A 19,124-nucleotide genomic window follows, 5' to 3' on the forward strand; every position below is an offset into this window, starting at 1 on the left:
CAAGGCACGTGTGTCACATTGTCACGAGGCCGCACCAAGGTTTGCATCATTGTCGCACTTGACCTTCCCTGGCTGTTGGTTGAGTGGAGACAACCATTGATGAAACTCGGTCTCACTCTCCAGAGCTTAGCATCCACAACTCCTTAGCGGTGTGACTCACATTTCCCAGACATTTCAAAGTAAAGAGTCAACCACCTGATGCCATTGAGCTCTGCTGCCAGCATAGTAAGGAGGTGTGCGGGATTCCTGGATGGAAAGACTTGTACAGCAGACCCTTCTCCATCTCTCACTATAGTTACCCAGGGCCCAGTCAGCAACATGTAACACCCCTGTCCATGCTTACTGGTCTAAGTATCTGTGGTGAAATGCACCCTGCCACACACAGACTTTCTCAAGGAAGCGGTGATGTTGTGTGCGACATGCTGGTGCAGCGCGTGCACTCCTTTCTTGGAGAAGGAGTGGCGACTGGGCATCAGCTCTTGGGGCACTGCGATGGGCATAAAGTCTCAAAAATCCTCTGTTCAAAAGGTTGAAAAGGCAGCATTTCTGTAGCCAACAGTTTGCAGATGCGGAAAGTCAACCTCTAAGCCATGTCATCCCCTTTGAAAATCATGTAAAACACAGCAAGGGGACTCCAACCACAGTCTCCCTCATTTCCAAAAATTGGGCCACACACACACACCACTTCACTGGCATCAGTTGTGACACAGTTGCAATCTTAAAAAGATGCTTTGCATGAAGCACTCTCAAAAATACACCAGACTTTCGCTTCCCCTGGATGACACAGTGGTAGAAACGTCCTCTGTGATCCATGACTTGTTCATCTTGGTTCTTTTTTCAAAAGAAGGGGACTCCAACCACAGTCTCCCTCGTTTCCAAAAATTGGGCCACACACACACACCACTTCACTGGCATCAGTTGTCCCCCAGTTGCAATGTTAAAAAGATGCTTTGCATTAAGCACTCTCAAAAATACACCAGCCTTTCGCCTCCCCTGGATGACACAGGGGTAGAAAAGTCCTCTGTGATCCATGACTTGTTCATCTTGGTTCTTTTTTCAAAAGCATGGGGACTCCAACCACAGTCTCCCTCGTTTCCAAAAATTGGGCCTGTTAAAAAATATACTCTTAAATATATTTTTCTTCAAATACGTAAAGGCGCATGAATGAAAAGACCTCAAAAATGTAAAAAATAAATGTATTTTATCTATTTAAAAATGGTTGCCAGGGTTCAGTTACAGAAAGGAAAAAATAATATACTTTGATAGCTTACGCAAAAATAAGAGTTCATTTAGTCCATACTGATCAATGGAAAGTCTTTACTAGTGATGAGCGAGCATGCTTGTAACTACTCGGTACTCGCACGAGTATCGCTGTACTCGGGCTGCTCGGCGGGTACCGAGTAATTTTGCAATACTCGTGCTTTACTCGTGGACTTCATTTCTGCATGTTGGCGCTCTTTTGAGAGCCAGCCCTCATGCAGGGATTGGCTGGCAGACCACTGCAATGCCACAGCCCTGTTAGTTGTGGAATTGCAGTGATTGGCCGGCCTGCACAGCGTGACCGAGCCTTTATACCGGCCGGCGCGCTGTGCTCTGTACACAGCCATCTCATATTCCCTGCTTTCCACGCCCACAGGCGCCTATGATTGGTTGCAGTGAGACACGCCCCCACGCTGAGTGACAGGTGTCACACTGCACCCAATCACAGCAGCCGGTGGGCGTGTCTATACTGTGCAGTAAAATAAATAAATAAATAATTAAAAAAACGGCGTGCGGTTCCCCCCAATTTTAATACCAGCCAGATAAAGCCATACAGCTGAAGGCTGGTATTCTCAGGATGGGGAGCCCCACGTTATGGGGAGCCCCCCACCCTAACAATATCAGTCAGCAGCTGGCCAGAATTGCCGCATACATTATATGCGACAATTCTGGGGCTGTACCCGGCTCTTCCCGATTTACCCTGGTGCGTTGGCAAATCGGGGTAATAAGGAGTTATTGGCAGCCCATAGCTGCCAATAAGTCCTAGATTAATCATGTCAGGCGTCTATGAGACACCCTCCATGATTAATCTGTAAGTTACAGTAAATAAACACACACACCCGAAAAATCCTTTATTAGAAATAAAAAACACACACATATACCCTGGTTCACCACTTTAATCAGCCCGAAAAAGCCCTCCTTGTCCGGCGTAATCCAGGATGATCCAGCGTCGCATCCAGCGCTGCTGCATGGAGGTGACCGGAGCCGCAGCAGACACCGCCGCTCCGGTCACCTCCACACAGCAAATGAACACAGCCGCGCGATCAGCTGCTGTCACTGAGGTTACCCGCTGTCACCGCTGCATCCACCGGTGGCCGCGGGTAACCTCAGTGACAGCAGCTGATCGCGCGGCTGTGTTCATTTGCTGTGTGGAGGTGACCGGAGCGGCTGTGTGTGCTGCGGCTCCGGTCACCTCCATGCAGCAGCGCTGGATGCGACGCTGGATCATCCTGGATTACGCCGGACATGGAGGGCTTTTTCGGGCTGATTAAAGTGGTGAACCAGGGTATATGTGTGTGTTTTTATTTCTAATAAAGGATTTTTTCTGGTGTGTGTGTGTGTTTATTTACTGTAACTTACAGATTAATCATGGAGGGTGTCTCATAGACGCCTGACATGATTAATCTAGGACTTATTGGCAGCTATGGGCTGCCAATAACTCCTTATTACCCCGATTTGCCAACGCACCAGGGCAAATCGGGAAGAGCCGGGTACAGTCCCAGAACTGTCGCATATAATGTATGCGGCAATTCTGGGCGGCTGTTGGCTGATATTGTTAGGGTGGGGGGCTCCCCATAACGTGGAGCTCCCCATCCTGAGAATACCAGCCTTCAGCCGTATGGCTTTATCTGGCTGGTATTAAAATTGGGGGGACCGCATGCCGTTTTTTTTAATTATTTAATTATTTATTTCATTGCACAGTATACACACACCGGCTGCTGTGATTGGTTGCAGTGAGACAGCTGTCACTCAGTGTGGGAGCGTGTCTCACTGCAACCAATCATAGGCGCCGAAAAGCAGGACAGCAGGGAATAGGAGATTGATTAATGAGCGGCCGGCTTTTTCAAAAGAGGAAAAGCCACCGGAGTTTGAACAGCTGTGCAGCGCCGCGGCAGTGATCGGGGAACGGTAAGTAAGAGAGAGGGGGGGAAACTGACCGACAGACTGTGAGAGGGGGACAGACAAGACAGAGAGAGACAGACCGACGGACTGAGGGAGATAGAATAAAAAAAAAAAAATGACCGACATCGCTAGTAAAAAGCACAAAACGTGCGTTTTGGACATCGGAGTGCCACACAAGGTTTTCATGTAAAATCTTTCATGTATTAATCTCAAAAAGTAACATACACCAGCTCTATCTCACTATTGAGTATGTGCCCTTAACATTTCCGCCATGAAAATTCATTTTGGTGTCATTTTGGAAGGTTTTCTGGTGAGTCCGTAAAAATGGCGTAAAACTCGGACAAAATTGTTCACATCTGTGACTTTTGAGTGATAAATGCTTCAAGGGGTCTTCCCCATGCTGATGCCATGTCATTTGAGCACTCTTCTGAGACTTTTGTGACATTTTTAGGGTTTCTCCATGCTGCCGGGGGGTCATTTCACAAAAATACTCGGGTCTCCCATAGGATAACATTGGGCTCGGTGCTCGGGCCGAGTACACGAGTATCTTGGGAGGCTCGGCCCGAGCTTCGAGCACCCGAGCTTTTTAGTACTCGCTCATCACTAGTCTTTACCCATCTTTCTTTGGGTCCTGAACGGCAATGCAGGAGATGTCATCTCTTAGGCTGGACAATGTGTCATATCTTGCAGCACTGGAGTCTTCTCACAGCAGGCAGTGTGGAGAGCGACCAGTAGCCCCCTCCATCTTGCCTTATATACCAGCTGTTCAGACCATATAGGGCATTCTAGTGTAACACAGTTGAATATAGTTCCATATTACGTAACCTTCTGGAAACTTCGGAAAGCTTCGGAAAGCTTCGGGAAGGATTCAAATATATCCCTCCATGCTCATCACTCAAGTATATTCAATATGGGCATATTTATCCCTTATAAACTTTATTAATAACCTATGCCCTCCAACATGAACAGAACTATGAACGTATATGTCTTACTATGAAATATTTGATAACTTGATGTATTAATTTCAATCATTTTACAATTCCCCCTTGAAGTGGGTGGAGCAACCCCGAAAATTAATTAATACATCATTAAAATAACAAATCTTCTTTCCTTATTTGTCAATAGCGGATTAATATCAATAATAATGATGAAGAATAATTAATTTGCATTATTCATGTAAGTTCAATAATATAATAATGTGGATTCATGTTATGACAGGCTGTGACTGATCAATCATATAAAAATGTATATAACTATACTTTGCTAGACCTAAAAAGAAATGCAAAAACCAAATCCGGTCACCATATGATGTCCTCTGAGCTGATGTCTTCTTATCTCCGATGTAATCCGGCATAAACACAGTCTCTTAGAAATAAATCCTGTGATAAAAATGAATGGTTACCAATTCATACAGTCCCATATTGTTTATCATTGTTAGATCACAGTCCATAAACTTTATTTTTTTATTGCAAAGTCCATAGCCAATGTTGATAAACCACAGTTCATGAATGTAGAAGAATAGCCAAAAGTCTTTGATGTCTGTGCAGTGTGATTTACACTAGTCACCTTTCATGCTGCCTGTTGTCAAATAACCCAGGAACAGATGTTAAGACGTTCTTGGTCAGCACGACAGGGGTTAACTTTAACACGTCATTGCTCTTCTTAGTAACTTTAGGGAGGTCTTAATGCTCAGACCATGTGTCATTGTCCATCTTGGAACCATAGGAGCACTATGTTTGAGATGCAAGCACGGTAAGTGTATTTTGCATGTTACACAGTCTTATTTGAGACGTTACCTTTTGGACCTTTTTGCAGAATCCCTTTTAACTTTAGGAAAAATATAAAGTCGTTTTATCTTCTATAATCTTGATTGAAGACTTCATTCCCTACCTAAATACCAAATATGGCAATAACTATCACTAATAAATGTCACAGCGTATCATAACTCTAATACTATAATACCATGTCATTATTATTATCGTAAAAGTATTAATATAATTGATACTCAGAATGATAAAATACTGCATAATGGTATAGACAATAGTATTTTCTTGTAATGACCTTTTTTATCATTGGTGCATTACCCTTCCAAACCCATAGGTGGCAATGTGTTGAATGTAACCAAAATATAATGTAAAATATGAAACAATATAATGTATACCTATAACATGTATCATATTATAAATATGAAAGGCAACAATGTGGCTTATTAGTTAGATCATTTGTAAATTATAAACCAAAGCAAATAACCTTTTAGAAAAGACTGGATGATACCATCAAAACACAACAATACCCATTATAAATTATTATTGATTAAAAATATAATATATATTATTTGTAAATATAGGAAGGTAAACCTAGATGTACCTTAATCTTCCATCTTTATTACTCTAATTTAATTTATTTGATTTGTCTATTATTTATTAAATAACCTACTATAAGGAAATGTGTAACTGAAAGTAATGCTTCATCCTTATTGTGTTAACATACTAATATAAAAATAATGTATTACCAGAAAGTAAACAATTGTATATATGATGAAGGAAGTATCTTTTCTTCCAAAAAAGTGGAACTTTTCCCTTTTAATATGATTCATATTTAATAAAGTAATATTCTTATATTAGATATTACTGAACTAAATATTGAAGTGTTTTCTCAATTGAGATATTTAAAATCTGAAGAAAAAATAAAAATTGTAGAATTTAGATTTTGATTAAAAATGTGAATATTAAATAATAATTAATATAAAAAATAGGAATAAAAAATAGGAATAAAAAGAAAAATGAAAATCGGAATAAAAATAAAACTTGAAATAAAAATAAGGCCTTCTATGTATATAACACCTATGTCTTTAATAATACATAACCTTAATGTTACCAGATAACCTTAATGTAACCAATAAAAATAATTAAGTCATGTAACCTTGCAAATAATACACTTCTCTTAGTATATAAATGCATTCTGATATACTTTATATAAATGCATTATGATATACTTCAAATATACTTTTTTATTCCCAATTCTTCCTTTGTACTTGAAATATTAATTATTAAAGTATCCTGTAAACACATATATTTATCAAATATAAATGTGTGTGATTGAGACCAAACCTCCCCCTTTCAATATCATGAAATATGATATTATAAAAATTAATATGTTTAGATTAAATTAAATTAAAATTTGTGTTGCATATCTTCAATACCATATTATAAATATCACTTCCATATTTGAAAAGAAAAATGATTTTCAATCTATGTACCAATAAAAGAAGTGACTAACACAAAAGATATAAGAAAATCAAAACGTTATAACCTTATTCTAGAATGTAACTCTTCAGAATAAACCCTTAATAAAAAATCCTAATATTTCTATACTAAAGAAATGTCTAAGAATAAGATATATATATATCCGGTATAAATTCCTTCATTTATACTTATGTACTATAACTTATTATCTAAAAGTATACATACATATAATATAATATAATATAATATAATATAACCTCGAAGTTAAAACCAAAATTCCCTTTTTTTTTTTTTTTTTTTTCCTGGATCCAAGTACTCTGACTGAGCATTTGCAGCTGCTCAAACAATCAATCATTCATAGACACATCTATGCACACAAGACTGTAACATATACTTTCACATAAAAACATTGACGGACACAAATCCCTGTTTTTTTTCTTCAATATTCTATGCGCATTTCAAAAATTATGTTACTAATTTGAAGTACTTCTCGAAAAAAACAAATTCCAATGTATTACACACTGTACATATGACCATGGAACAAACATTTATTTTTAGCTTTAGTACCAAGTCATGCTCTGGTTACGTGCAAGGAACACCATTCCAAAACAGCAAGCAGTTTTACTACACTTCCAAAGCTCAGATTACATTTCTAATAACTCTAAAGGAGATATATATATTCATAAAAAAAAACGTTCAAGTATACTTCTCTGACCATTGGTACCTGAGAAAATAATAATTATTATCCAATCATGCTTTCGCGAATTAACCTTACACAAGAAAATATATGTTACCTGATTGAGGACAAGAACATATGTAAAAATAAAAAGTTAATACTTCATCAATCTGTTTTACTGATAAATTCTGAGGGAAATAAAAGAATAAAATTATTATCATATTTATGATAAAAATGAAACACTTAAAATTCGTTACTTTCTCTTATTATTTTATTTTAAATATTATTATTCATATACAGAGATCAAATTATTAATTTATAACATTAAACTATCATTTGACTAAATGAAAATATGACCTTGGTTTACTATCACTACCTTTAATATATATATATATATATATATATATATATATATATATATATATATATATATATATATATATATATATATATATGTGCATAGATTCACTGTATATGAATAAACATATTTATCAAACAATAAAATTAATTTACCCAGAAATCCACTTTATTTAACTGAAGACCATACCTAATTTTTTCTTCAAAGATTCGATTTATTAGATTCCCTTTGAACTTATAGGAATCTCGGAACTTATGTAATTCAAGGTTTTCTCTTATTTGAGAGAAAATGTCTCTCTCTGAAAAACCACCCAGCTGTTGCTGGCTATCAAATCCTAACCCAGGGAAAGAGTCTGCACAAGACACCTGTTTCTGTCTTTCAAAGCTATTACTCATCATTTGTCTGGGATTTTCAATCCCAGTGATCGATCCCGTCACTGGTGACAAGGGTTTTTCCTGTGAAAAAAGACTTTTAGATGATAAAAATTGGGGTGGATTGTATGGTTTATAACACGTATGCATCTTCCTCCGAATTGCATATACCCTGTCACAGAAATATCTGGATCTGGGAGACACTGTTGGTTTTTCACGGAAACTCTCCCTTTTCCGTGTTGGTTTTTCAGAATTAATTAATTTCTGTCTTGATTGACTTTGGCGACTTCTAACAAAATTGATAAATGTCGTACATTCGAATAGGGACTTTTTATTTAATGCCACCGCACAGGCGGCATTATCAAGGAAATTAAATTTCTTGATGAATAAACGTATCATTCCATCCAATCTGACATTTGGAATGACCGCCCTATACAAACGTTCAAAAACGGACATAAATGAGAACGTACTCTCATTCTGTTCAATTTGTAATTCCTTCAACATCTCATAGTTTGGATCAGATTCATTCCTTGCACAGAAGATGAGATATTTCAGCCTTATGAGATCGTTATCATTTGAACAATCAAATGTCTCATTGTCAGAAGACTTTTTTAATGCCAATTGTCTAAAGAAATGCTGAGGTAACCACATACGGAATAACTGATTCGTCTCACTATTGGTTAAATTTAACCTCTCGATGGAACTTTCAAATATCTCTGAATTTCTGCAAACATGTATTTTAGGATTATATGCGGGAATTAATTTGCATATGTCCAATAAATTTTTCCTAAGTGTAATCCCTAACTTGGCCTGTTCTATTTTTAGAAACTGATCGTCGCCATTTTCTCTCTGCACGTGTCTTTTCTGCACGTGTCCTTCTCTGGCTCCTCCCCCTTCTGGCTTCTCTACGTCATTTCCTGCTTCTTTCCCAGTGTCCTGAAAATGACCTTGATTTCGTAGCACATGTCTGCCGCCATTATCAAGATTCTGATTTGCAAAATTACAGCCAACATTACAGTCAGAATTCACAATATCACTGACTGACATTCCAGGTTCTAAGCAGTCTTTGGATTTCTCTGTCACTGACTCTCCTGACCATTCAGGTTGTCTATTTCCACCATTTTTACACTTTTCTACGATTAACTTGTGAAAATCATAGACTAAATGACAGACATTTCTGATTTTCTGTTTCTCTCTATTAAAAGACCTTATACATTCTATACGTGAATTCTCAAGTTCACACTCCTCATAAAAGCGTAACCAAATCTCTTCTACATTAGAAATATCTGGATAAGTGAACTGAAGTTTACTTTGCTTAACATATGAAGAAATAAAATCCATTTTCTTACCTGAAATGATCAGATGATCTGATGGATGATCCTGTAAAACTTGATTCACCTTGCTCAGCACGTCCAATACTTCTTATGGACTGACTTTATCTTTCTTGCTCAAAAATACGTCAAAAGTTAACTTCTGTAACTTTGTAAAGACTTTAAAGTTCATTAAAAAAAACATTCATGCAATCTTGACTTATACGTATTTCCTAGGTTCTGCGTGATTTTTTTATAAATTGTCGATTCCGGATCCTTTGCAGGAGATACTGGACTTCGACCCCCCTTATGCAAAGTGAAGGAACAACAAAAACGTAAAAAATTACGAATGGGTGGCTCACCAAATGTTAAAAAATATACTCTTAAATATATTTTTCTTCAAATACGTAAAGGCGCATGAATGAAAAGACCTCAAAAATGTAAAAAATAAATGTATTTTATCTATTTAAAAATGGTTGCCAGGGTTCAGTTACAGAAAGGAAAAAATAATATACTTTGATAGCTTACGCAAAAATAAGAGTTCATTTAGTCCATACTGATCAATGGAAAGTCTTTACCCATCTTTCTTTGGGTCCTGAACGGCAATGCAGGAGATGTCATCTCTTAGGCTGGACAATGTGTCATATCTTGCAGCACTGGAGTCTTCTCACAGCAGGCAGTGTGGAGAGCGACCAGTAGCCCCCTCCATCGTGCCTTATATACCAGCTGTTCAGACCATATAGGGCATTCTAGTGTAACACAGTTGAATATAGTTCCATATTACGTAACCTTCTGGAAACTTCGGAAAGCTTCGGAAAGCTTCGGGAAGGATTCAAATATATCCCTCCATGCTCATCACTCAAGTATATTCAATATGGGCATATTTATCCCTTATAAACTTTATTAATAACCTATGCCCTCCAACATGAACAGAACTATGAACGTATATGTCTTACTATGAAATATTTGATAACTTGATGTATTAATTTCAATCATTTTACAGGGCCACACACACACCACTTCACTGGCATCAGTTGTCCCCCAGTTGCAATCTTAAAAAGATGCTTTGCATGAAGCACTCTCAAAAATACACCAGCCTTTCGCCTCCCCTGGATGACACAGGAGTAGAAACAGGGCCGTATTTACCATTAGGCACTTGAGGACACGTGCCTGGGGCGGCGCCTTCCATGGGGCGGCGCCCAGACCAAAACTTAAAAAAAAAAAAAATTTAATTTTCCCCCCTCCTTCAAACTCTTTATTAAATCCGGCGCCTTTTTGGAGGAGGGAGGGGGGAGCTGCTTTGGAGGAGGGAGGGGGCGCCACAGTCATTTATAGTCGCGTCTATAACACGCGAATATAAATGAAACTGTGAGCGCGCCGGCACTTCCGGGGTCAGAGGAGCTGCGATCAGCTCCCCGCCCCGACGTGCTGCCGTGCGCTCACTGTGCAGAGGTCACAGCAGCGTGAGGCAGCGCTGCGCAGAGGAGGATGGGAGATGGAGCCGCCGCTGAGCAAGATGTCAAATCCCGCTGCCACCACCACCGCGGAGAACGGAAGATGGAGCCGCTGCAGAGGGAGATGGGAGGTCCCGCCATCGAGAACGGGAGATGCAGCCTGGAGCAGGTAAGCGCTTTACAGCCGAAGACAGCACCGAACAAGGAACCCGGGGGGGCATGCAACATGGAGGATGAGGGGGATGCAGCATGATGTGGGGGTGCAACATGGAGGATGGGGGGATGAAGCATGATGTGGGGGCACAACATGGAGGATGGGGGGGATGAAGCATGATGTGGGGGCACAACATTGAGGATGGGGGGATGAAGCATGATGTGGGGGCACAACATGGAGGATGGGGGGATGAAGCATGATGTGGGGGCGCAACATGGAGGATGGGGGGATGAAGCATGATGTGGGGGCGCAACATGGAGGATGGGGGGATGAAGCATGATGTGGGTGCACAACATGGAGGATGGGGGGATGAAGCATGATGTGGGGGCACAACATGGAGGATGGGGGGATGAAGCATGATGTGGGGGCACAACATGGAGGATGGGGGGAGGAAGCATGATGTGGGGGCACAACATGGAGGATGGGGGGATGAAGCATGATGTGGGGGCACAACATGGAGGATGGGGGGGATGAAGCATGATGTGGGGGCACAACATGGAGGATGGGGGGGATGAAGCATGATGTGGGGGCACAACATGGAGGATGGGGGGATGAAGCATGATGTGGGGGTGCAACATGGATGATGGGGGGATGAAGCATGATGTGGGGGCGCAAAATGGAGGATGGGGGGATGAAGCATCATGTGAGGGTGCAACATGAAGGATGGGGGGATAAAGCATGATGTGGGGGTGCAACATGGAGGATGGGGGAGATGAAGCATGATGTGGGGGCACAACATGGAGGATGGGGGAAATGAAGCATGATGTGGGGGCACAACATGGAGGATGGGGGGGATGAAGCATGATGTGGGGGCACAACATGGAGGATGGGGGGATGAAGCATGATGTGGGGGCACAACATGGAGGATGGGGGGATGAAGCATGATGTGGGGGCGCAACATGGAGGATGGGGGGATGAAGCATGATGTGGGGGCGCAACATGGAGGATGGGGGGATGAAGCATGATGTGGGTCCACAAAATGGAGGATGGGGGAATGAAGCATGATGTGGGGGCACAACATGGAGGATGGGGGATGAAGCATGATGTGGGGCACAACATGGAGGATGGGGGGGAGGAAGCATGATTTGGGGGCACAACATGGAGGATGGGGGGATGAAGCATGATGTGGGGGCACAACATGGAGGATGGGGGGATGAAGCATGATGTGGGGGCACAACATGGAGGATGGGGGGATGAAGCATGATGTGGGGGCACAACATGGAGGATGGGGGGATGAAGCATGATGTGAGGGTGCAACATGAAGGATGGGGGGATAAAGCATGATGTGGGGGTGCAACATGGAGGATGGGGGAGATGAAGCATGATGTGGGGGCACAACATGGAGGATGGGGGATGAAGCATGATGTGGGGCACAACATGGATGATGGGGGGGAGGAAGCATGATGTGGGGGCACAACATGGAGGATGGGGGGGGATGAAGCATGATGTGGGGGCACAACATGGAGGATGGGGGGATGAAGCATGATGTGGGGGCACAACATGGAGGATGGGGGGATGAAGCATAATGTGGGGGCACAACATGGAGGATGGGGGGGATGAAGCATGATGTGGGGGCGCAGCATGGAGGATGGGGGGATGAAGCATGATGTGGGGCGCAACATGGAGGATGGGGGGATGAAGCATGATGTTGGGGCGCAACATGGAGGATGGGGGGATGAAGCATGATGTGGGGGCGCAACATGGAGGATGGGGGGATGAAGCATGATGTGGGGGCGCAACATGGAGGATGGGGGGATGAAGCATGATGTGGGGGTGCAACATGGATGATGGGGGGATGAAGCATGATGTGGGGGCGCAAAATGGAGGATGGGGGGGATGAAGCATCATGTGAGGGTGCAACATGAAGGATGGGGGGATAAAGCATGATGTGGGGGTGCAACATGGAGAATGGGGGAAATGAAGCATGATGTGGGGGCACAACATGGAGGATGGGGGGAATGAAGCATGATGTGGGGGCGCAACATGGAGGATGGGGGGGATGAAGCATGATGTGGGGGCGCAACATGGAGGATGGGGGGATTAAGCATGATGTGGGGGCGCAACATGGAGGATGGAGCAGGATAGGGGTGCGCCTGCATTGGTGATGGAGCAGAATGGGAAAATGGGGGGGGAGGGAAAATGAGGGTGGTGGACAGTATAGTGAATGGGAGTTGCAGTATGGAGAATGGGAGGCATGGTATGAAGAATGGGGAAGCATGCGGGGAGGCATGGTATGAAGAATGGGGTAGCATGGGGGGTGCTCCGTATGGAAGGAGAACCATGGGGGGGACTTGATATGGTGAAGGGGCAGCATGGGGGGAGGCATGGTATGAAGAATGGGGAAGCATGGGGGGAGGCATGGTATGAAGAATGGGGAAGCATGGGGGGTGCTCGGTATGGAAGGGGAACCATGGGGGGGCTTGGTATGGAGGGGGCTTGATATGGAGAAGGGGCAGCATGGGGAGCGCTCAGTTAGGAGCCTGGGAGGGCTCGGTATACAGAATGCGAAGCAGAAGGTTCATTATAGAGTGGGGACATCATGAGGGGGACAGTGAAGTGGGGGCTGCATGGAGAGGTGGGGACAGTGGAGGTCATACTTCATAAGTGAGGAAGGTCTGGAGGGTGTAATTCATAGTGGTGAGGACAGTGGGGGTTTTCATTTGAGGGGGCAGTGTAGTGGGAATGTTATAGGAGAGAATAATGTGGAGGCTGTATACTATAAGTGAGATGGTGTGGGGGTCATTTGTTGTGAAGTGAGCTCAGTGATGGGCAATTATTTATTCTTTGGCACAGCCTTGGGCTTACTTAGGGTGGTTACTCTTTAGTGAGGAGAATTATAAGTCTGTCACCAGGTTTTTGCCACCTAATTTGAGAGCAGCATAATGTAGGGGCAGAGATCCTGATTCCAGTGTTGTCACTTACTGGGCTGTTTAGTGTAGTTTTGATAAAATCACTGTTTAATCAGCAGTAGTTATCATTACAGGACTACTTGGCGTGCTGCAGGTAGTCCGGCATATTCATGAGCTCTGTATAGCTGCGAGATCTGCAGCAGAGAAAATGACAGCAAACAGCTCAGTAAGTGACACATCGCTGGAATCAGGGTCTCTGTCTCTACATTATGCTGCTCTCAGAGGGGGGACACAAAAACCTGGTGACACATTCCCTATACGGGCACCATTGCAGTATGTGCTGCAGCAGACCAAACAAGAGGGAAGTCTTGGGAGACGCAGGACAATGTGTTGCTAAGAACGATGACATTTTACTTTTAGTCCCAAAATGCCAATTAATCTGCATATCCATTTATTTAGGGGACGTTGCTCTGGCATGTACAGTTTTAACTTAATATTTTATTATATATATGCAGACTGTTCTGTGCACCCTGTTGCGGCCGGTGTCTTGGTGCAGATGTGCACCGTCCTATTTGCATATTAAAGACAGTCCCTCGTCCTTAGGTGAGAGTCAGTGCTGTCTAAAATCACTTAGCATTTCTGCACATGTCCTGACACTGGAGGAGCAGAGTAGCACTCCAAGTGTCAGTGTGGGTGCGCACGCAATGTGACTGCAGTGTCCGCGTGGGTGCGCATGCAATGTGACTGCAGTGACCGCATGGGTGCGCATGCAATGTGACTGCAGTTTCCGCGTGGATGCGCATGCAATGTGACTGCACTGTCCGCGTGGGTGCGCATGCAATGTAACTGCAGTGTCCGCGTGGGTGCGCATGCAATGTGACTGCAGTGGCCGCGTGGGTGCGCATGCAATGTGACTGCAGGGTCTGCGTGGGTGCGCATGCAATGTGACTGCAGGTAAGTTCTGACACCTGGTTGCTGCCTGTATTTGACTGCAGACTCAATGAGGAGGAAGGTTGTTGAAGTGAGCAGACAGCACATCACAGCGCCATGTCCCCCTCCATACTGTACTCCTCCTGTGTTGGATACACACATGCACTGATGCTTGGAGTGTGCCGCTGGGCTCCTCCTTTGTTGTGTGCACACCCACACTGACGCTTGGAGTGTGCCGCTGTGCTCCTTCTGTGTTGTGTGCACACCCGCACTGACGCTTGGAGTGTGCCGCTGTGCTCCTTCTGTGTTGTGTGCACACCCGCACTGATGCTTGGAGTGTGCCACTGTGCTTCTCCTGTGTTGTGTGCACACCCGCACTGACGCTTGGAGTGTGCCACTGTGCTCCTCCTGTGTTGTGTGCACACCCGCACTGATGCTTGGAGTGTGCCACTGTGCTCCTTCTGTGTTGTGTGCTCACCCGCACTGACGCTTGGAGTGTGCCGCAGTGTTGGGTGCGGTGCAGTCAGGAGATCTGGTGTTACGGTGCTCACTCTCACCAATGGATCAATATTAATCAAGACAAAGGCCTGGCTAGTATTTTCCTATATTAGGTGGTAATGGTGCACCCAGGCTTAGGCCGCACAGAAATGTCCTCATTTTCATATCAAATAAATGTGGCTTTTTCAGTCAATATTAAAGGGAACCTGTTACACCCTTTTTCAATTTTAAACTGCCCCCAATGTCTTGTTAGTGACGCAACGTAAGTGATGCACATTTTCTGACTAACAAGACGATGAAGCAGTTTAATATTAAAGGTCGTGACCAGTTCCTTTTAAGCTGAACTATATGGGTGGGATTATTTCTCCACAGATCATGTCTCCCATATAAATATTTCTGCAGTCTAGGTGTCATTTTGGGCTGACAGATTCCCTTTCAGTCAGCTAAAAAAATCATCTCACCTGACAAATGAAAGTTTTGCTCGTGCATCGGGTGATTGACGCTGTTTAGATAAAACAGTTTCCCATCTTAGGCTGCAGTGTTAATGCTGCTTTAAGGCTATGTGCGCACTGGAAAATGGAATTTTCTCAAGAAAATTCTGCAGGCATTCAAAGATTACCGCACCCGCAATAAAAAAACGCGGCAAACCGCACCTGAAAACCGCATGCGGTTTGCTGCGGTTTTACCACGGTATTGTTTGCGGTATTGCCACGGTTTTGCCGCGTGTGGCTTGGTACATGTGATTTATTGCATTCAATGCAATAAAGCACATTGAAAAAAAAAAAGTCATTTCATTCTGAGATAGATAGAGAAATAGACAGATAGAAGAATAGATAGAAGAATAGATAGATAGAGGGATAGATAGAGTCCCTGTGAGCACACGCTGCATTTCCCATGGTCGGCAGTGAGTTCACATTACCAGCCGTGGGAAATGCTCTGTGGTTACCTCTGCTGTGTCGCTGCGAGGCTGCATTCAGCAGTGTCAGTGTCAGTCGTGGCTGGATGCAAGCATCGGAGGACGTGGATTACGCCGGACCTGTGGATTACGCCGGAGCTGTGTGTTTCGGGAGGGGTTAATAAACGGGTGAACGAGGCTTATTTGTGTTTTATTTAAAATAAAGGATTTTTCGGTGTCTGTGTTTTTTCACTTTACTTACGGGTTGATCATGTCAGCTGTCATATAGACGCTGCCATGATCAAGCCTGGATTAAGTGGCGGTGATCCGCCGCCATTAACTCCTTATTACCTGGATCGCCACCGCATCACGGCATCTAGAAGAGCTGGGGACACTCCAGTACTGCCGCATAATGGATGCAACAGTCCCGGGACAGCTGCGGCTGATTTTCTCGGCTGCGGGAAGTGGACGGGAGGCAGGGGACATTAACCCTGCCCCTCGCCCTCCCCAGCCTGAGAATATCGGGCCGCTGCTGTGTGCTTACCTCGGCTGGAAGGTAAAAATACAGCGGAGCCCACGTGTTTTTTTTTCTATATTTCCATTTGCTTTCTATGTGTATTCTATATGTCTGTGTCTGTGTTCTATGTCTGTGATGTCTGTGTGTGTGAGTGTGTGATCTGTGTGTGTTTACTCTCTGCTCCGCTTCCTCTTCCTGTCATAATGACATCACTTCCCTGCAAACCGCAGGCAAGCGATGTACATTACCGCAGGTAAACCGCGAAATACCGGAGGGAATAATGCAGGAAATCGCAATGAACCGCACAGAATTTGCTACCTGCGTTATTCCCTGCGGGATTTCATGATTACATTGCAGTCAATGGAGTGAAATCCCGCAGCGACGTGCGGAAAAGAAGTGACATGCAATTGTTTTTGCTGCGGGAATCCCGCAGCAAAACATGCAGCTGTCAAAATCCGCATAGTTTGCACAGCATTTTTTTTCCCATAGGTTTTGCTGGTGATTCACTGCAGAGATGTTATGAACATTTTCTGCAGCGAAACATGCAGCAAAACCGCAGGAAATCCACGGCAAAATCCGGCAAGTGCGCACAGGGCCTTAAGGGGTTTTCTCACAATGGAAACTTACCCTCTATCCTTGGGATGGGGAATAACTTTCCAATCGCTGGGGGTCCGACTACCGTGGCCCCGAGTGTTTCCGAGAACCAGAACATGCAGACAGAATGGATTCCGGGAGTAAAATTTCATAGTCCTGTCTCCTGAGCTGTGCACTTAAGAGGTCTTTTGAGCATTTTGTGGGGGTCTCAAGTCTCACCCCATGATGCCCCTTCTCCCTACTGAGCCCACCTCTGCCCTACTAATCTCCTCAGAATTAATGAACCTAAACATATAAGATCTCCTCCAAAAGTTAAGTCTACTGCCTGGGACTAATCAGTATTGTGGTTCTTACATGGTCCACAGTCTAATGATGGCTAGTAACAACTACCAGCATCTCTTTACCATTGTTAAGGACATACTGGGAGTTGTGCGTTAATGCAATACATATATGTATATGGGTCTAACCTGACACTGCACTTGATTGCAGTACGAAGTTGGCAATGTATTCATGTACTGATGGTGGTTTTGGTGATGTATTATTGTCTTTAGGGTGGGTTTTATTGTATTTAGGGTGGTTTTGGTGGTGTATTACTGTATTGACAGTAGTTCTGTTGATGTATTACTGTACTAACTGTGGTTTTGGTTATGTATTCTTGTATTCAGTGTGGTTTTAGTTATGTATTACTGTACTGATGGTGGTTCTGGTTATAGTCGTGTGGCTGTTGTAATCTTTACCTTATCAGTCTTGATACTAAAACATAGGGTCAGTGTGCTAGACTAAAAATACAGCTATCTGCATGTCTGTCAGCCGAATAAGTAATAGACTAAAGCCCCCATACAGTATAGTCTGATCTTTTAGCTGACAGCTATCTTGCTCAGCTCTCCCATATACAGGAGCACTCATTCTACCAAGTGTTTCTGTGTTCTCTATTAGAGCTGCTGCTGGACATCTCTGGCAGCAGCTTATCATTTAGGGGATAATAGGATCTACACTCCGTAATCGAACATGCTGGATCCTTATTCCCCCAACAATCAGAATTGAGAGCACCTATACACATTGGGCTGTCAGCAGAACCCGTCGATATTGGTGGGTTTAGACAACTTTAGGTTAATGTGTATGCAGGTCTTAACTACAATCTGAAGGCTATGGGCTCTATCAGGGAATGTGCAGACCTCTTGTAGTTGTCTGTGAACCCCCGGAATTATTCAGACAGAAAACACTTCAGGACAGTCATCATTTTATCCTGTAGCAAATATTTTTTTTTTTTTTTTTGCTGTTGCTTCTTGGTTGTTTTTTCCAACATCTTTTAGCTACTGGATTTTACTTATTTTTTTAAATGAACTAGTAAGCAGCATCCAAGCAGCAGGCGCCATATAATGGACCGGTCACTGTCAGCCGCTTCATGTCTGAGGAAACCTGACGTGCTTAAAAAAAACTCCAAAGACTGAACATATGGACAGCAAGTCTTTTTTACACTGCAGTGTAAGAGTTCATTTCTTTAATATTTAGAGTTTGGGGGTTTTGGGCGGGTTACAGGGCGGATCTGTCTGAAAACAAAATGCTGTGTGCACATACCCTTAATCTGACTGATCAGAAGGGGCCGCCACCACTGACAGTGCCTAGGGCAGCAAAAACCCCAAATACGGCCCTGGGTAGAAAAGTCATCTGTGACCCATGACTTGTTCATCTTGGTTCTTTTTGAAAAAAGCAAGGGGACTCCAACCACAGTCTCCCTTGTTTCCAAAAATTGGGCCACACACATACCACTTCACTGGCATCAGTTGTCCCCCAGTTACAATCTTAAAAAGATGCTTTGCATGAAGCACGCTCAAAAATACACCAGACTTTCACCTCCCCTGGATGACACAGGGGTAGAAAAGTCCTCTGTGATCCATGACTTCCTCATCTTGATGAACGTTAGTCTGTCCACATTGTCACTGGACAGATGCGTGCACTTATCTGTCAGCACACCCCCATCAGCACTGAAGACACGTTCCGAGAGAACACTGGCTGCAGGACACAACAAGATCCCCAAGGCGTAAGTGGCG

This window comes from Anomaloglossus baeobatrachus, chromosome 2 (genome assembly GCF_048569485.1).
Source record: "Anomaloglossus baeobatrachus isolate aAnoBae1 chromosome 2, aAnoBae1.hap1, whole genome shotgun sequence".
Lineage (NCBI taxonomy): Eukaryota > Metazoa > Chordata > Amphibia > Anura > Aromobatidae > Anomaloglossus > Anomaloglossus baeobatrachus.